Genomic DNA, 4,535 nt, shown 5'->3' on the forward strand with positions numbered 1-4,535 from the left:
CATTCAACAGTTCATTTGTTGTCTTTCTCACCTTTTCGAGTTTTTATGCTCTTCCACACGCACACTGGTAAATATTTACTCACATTTGGTGTAAACATCAAACCAAGCAATTTAACTTAGCAGTTATAACTGAAGTGAGAATACCAAGCAATTTATCGCAGCAGTTACCTTGCAAATGGCTGTAAAGTGAAATTGAAGTCAGATGGTACTTTAGAATGATTGAAGGCATGACTAGTTATAACTTACTAGAGGGGATTGCAATTGACACATTCACATTCTCAAATTTCTCTATGAGCTGCTTGCTTTATACTATTCAGGAAGGGGTACCTAGCAAAATTGGTTGACACACTTAAATAGAAAAATATCCATATCAGACGTTGAAAGCGTCGAGGCTACGCAATATGCTTGTGAGACAACGTCACCATGACCACAATTCATATGATTGGTGTTATGTTTGTTACTGTTATTTGCTCTTTCATGTGTCTTTTTATTTTTTGCGTGTTTTTTGCATGTATAATTGCATTGCCTTGGAGTCTTGATTTTCTTTAATTGGTCAGTGTTACGTGTTGCCGAACTTTTGACTATTGGGCAAGAGTTGATAGTTAGTCATCAGTATGTCTAGGTTCAGCATTGCCTAAATTTTTTTCTAAGGGTCATCTTTAACTTGTGAACAGTTGAAAATCACATGCAATATTTTGCTTATGCGGTAAAATTTGTGGTCAATTAAGCAAGATATCTAGGATGGAGATAGTTCCAAATCTTGCCCTATTGTCATAACTTGTAGCAATTGAACATATAACTTTTTCCTATTGGGAAGAGCTTGTGACCAATTGAGCAGGATATGTAGGATAAGGATGGTACGAAGTCTTGCCCATTAATCATGATTTATGAACAATTGGACAACACATGAATGTATGGCCAATCGAGCAGGATAGTCGGATGATGATAGTATCAATCTTGCCCCTCCGTCATAACTCTTTTTTAGTCTTACAGAAAAAAAATAATCTAAAATAGTCAAACTAATTCATACCAAGGAGTAATTCAGTCTGTTGACTAACAAAATCTAATTCTCCGTGACTAAATATAAACATGGTTTGTTTTCCTTAGTCATATATAAAGCAATGAAAGGATTACTCCCTTCGTCCCGATAACAAGACTAAACCCAAGCTTCAAATTCCTTAGTTATGTATTGGTGAGAACTAGTAACTAACTAAACCTAGCTAGCAACCTTAACACAACAATAACAATTATACCTCAATCCCAAACTAGTTGGATTCGACTATTCCATGTCACTCCATTTAAGTCTTTGTCAGTACAATATTATAAAAACTTAATTTCTCTAGCACCAATTAGAGTAAACCTTGCTAGCTAGGTCACATATGTTATAATTAATTCTAACAAGAGGTCCCACACATGAAGTATTTGATCTCTTGCAAAACTTGATTTGGTTCTTGTGTGAAAGGGTCATTTGTGAAAAACCCATGATGCATTCCTTCAAACTCAAAATAGTCAACGTCCTTGTTTAGCTCTTTCAACCTCCTAGCATAATCTTCAACTCTTATCTTTGAGAACATTTCCTCCCACAATCACAAATAATGGATCAAGCTTCATGGGCTCTAGTTTTGGGCTTAATGGGCCAAATGGTTTGCCAATGGGTGATCTGCAGTTGCTCCAATTGGAAGTGATAGCCTCCAAAACCTGGTAAATACATCATTAATTAGCCGATTATCGAGCATAATTCCAATCTAATCATATGTACCATCATGAAATTTCACAATTATAAGCACATAATAAAGTAAATAGATCGTATTAGAAAAGACAAATAGAAAACAATATCAAAGAGGGAGAGGTTTTGAACAGAATTTCATGCTCGGCTTTCATGACTACAAGAAAAGAAACTAGCTAAGAAAGACAAATGCTTTGTTCAGACCTTTCTATAACAGTCATGCTCTATAACAACATTTCTATAACAGACTAATTACACTATCATCTAGGGTTCTCAACGGATTCAACATGGCAAGTGAGTGCTGCCAATTAATGCAGGTGGAATGATCAAACAAACAAAGTTATACGTCATAGATGGTGTCATGAGACACAATGTGATCTTCGGGAGGCCTTGGATACATGACATGAAGGTTATGCCTTTGTCGCTTCATTTATTGTTGAAGTTTCCAACCCCGGAAGGGATCAGACAGATCCGAGGTGAGCAACCAGCGGCGAAGGACATGTTCGCCATAGAAACATTGGTGGAGGAGAAGACAGAACCGATGGAAGAGAAAAAGAAGTTGGTTGAAGAAAAGTTTGTAGAGGGAAAGAAGAAAGTTGAAGACAAATAGCAATTAAAGGAGTCAGGGCTGGGCAAAATCGAAGCATCAGATTCTATTCAACAATCAGATCCGAAGAAGGAACACTTGGAAGAGGAGGTGAAAGAAGAAGTAGGTTCTCATGGAGTTCCGAGATCATTCGTGCTACTGGACGATTTAGACGCCATGAAGTCTACCATTAAGGAACTTGAACAAGTGGTCTTGTTCATTCATTGGCCTGAAAGGAAGGTATATCTGGGCACTGGACTAACTACAGAGCTCAGACTTAAATTAATTGAATTTCTTAAAGCTAATGGCAATTGCTTCGCATGGTCCCATTTAGATATGACATGTATTCCACTCGAGATTACAACTCACAAGTTGAGTTTGGATCCATGGTTTACACCGGTAAAGCAAAAGAGGAGGCCCATTACGGAGCATAAAAAAAAGGCTTGTAATACAAGAGGTAACTAAGGTACTAAACATAAGGTCCATTCGGGAATTTGAATACCCCGAATGGTTAGCAGATGTAGTGGTGGTACCTAATAAAAGGAAATAAGTTAAGAATGGGCATAGATAATAAAGATTTGAATAAAGCATGCCCAAAAGGTTCGTTCCTTTTGTCGCAAATTGATCGGTGATTGATGTTAGAGCTTGGCATGAAATGCTAAGTTTACTTGACACATGTTCCGAATAAAACCAAATTAGGATGAATCAGTAAGATCAAGAGTAAACTTCTTTTATCACCTAATATGGAACTTATTGCTACCATGTTATGCCATTTGGTTTAAAAAACGCTGGTGCAACTTATCAATGTTTAGTTAATCGCATGTTTGAAGAACAAGTAGGAAAAATAATTCAAGTTTATATTGATGATATGTTGGTTAAGTCTTTAGATTCAGAAGACCATTTGAAGCATTTACAGGAAACTTTTGAGATATTTTGGAAGTATAACATGAAGTTGAACTTGAAAAAATGTGCTTTCGAAGTTGTCTCTGGTAAGTTCCTTAGTTTTCTGGTGTCAAACAGGGCAACCGAGGTCAATGCGGATAAGATTAAAGCTATAGAGGATAACCTGAAAGTACTAGAAGACGTAAAAGCCATTTAAAGGCTCACTGGTAGACTAGCAGCACTCAATCACTTCATCTCCTGGCCAACGGAAAAAAGTTACAGATTCTTTTCACTTTTGAAAAAGAAAAATGACTTCAGTGGACACCAGAGTGCCAACAAGCGTTGAGGGACTTGAAAAAGTACCTTTCGAGTCCGCCGTTGCTGGGCAAGCCAAAAACAGATGAAAAGCTGTTGTTGTACTTAGCCGTATTTGAGGTAGCGGTAAGTGTTTTCTGGTCCGGGAGGAAAAAGGTACACAGTTTCCCATTTACTATGTCAGTTTAATTTTAACAAGCGCGGAAACTTGATATCTTCACCTAGAAAAACTAGCTTTAGCATTAATAACGGCTGCTAGAAATTAAGACCATACTTTCAATGTCATCCCGTTTGCGTAGTAACAACTTACCCTCTGAGAAATAGAATGCATAAACCTGAACTTTAGGGGAGGTTGGCTAAATAGGCAGTAGAAATTAGAGGTTATGCCATAGAGTATAGACCTTGAACAACTATAAAATACCAAGTACTGGCTGACTTCATTGCTGATTTTAGCCCGGGAATGCTGCCTGAGGTGCAAAAGAAGGTTATAGTAGCTTCGGGAGCAATGCCCGGAGTCTGGACCTTATATATGGATGGTGTTGCCAATGTGAAAGGGTCTGGGTTAGGTATAGTACTATAAACTCCTTCCGGATATACTATAAGAGAGGCAATTAAAAATGTTCAGTTGACTAACAATGAACCTGAGTACGAGGCAATGATTGCAGGTATAGAGATGGAAAGGGCTTAGGAGCTGAAATAATTGAAGCAAAAAGTGATTCACTTCTGGTAGTCAACTAGGTTAACAAGGTCTTTGAAGTAAAAGACGAACGAATGCAATGGTACTTGGACAAAGTACAAATGTTGCTGCGCCGCTTCAAACAGTGGTCCATGGAACACATATCACGGGAACAAAACATGGAAGCTGATGCTTTGACTAACAGTTACACCTCGGAAATTTCTCCGTACTTGTATGATGAGTGGAATGATGAAGAGTTTGAGTGTATGATGTTTTGTTAAGTCGGGAATGGCTAATTATGAATTTTTGGAAATAAGAAAGTTGCGGAAATTTTTTTCAGTCCAGTGGTC

Source organism: Lycium barbarum, chromosome 6 (assembly GCF_019175385.1).
Source record: "Lycium barbarum isolate Lr01 chromosome 6, ASM1917538v2, whole genome shotgun sequence".
NCBI lineage: Eukaryota > Viridiplantae > Streptophyta > Magnoliopsida > Solanales > Solanaceae > Lycium > Lycium barbarum.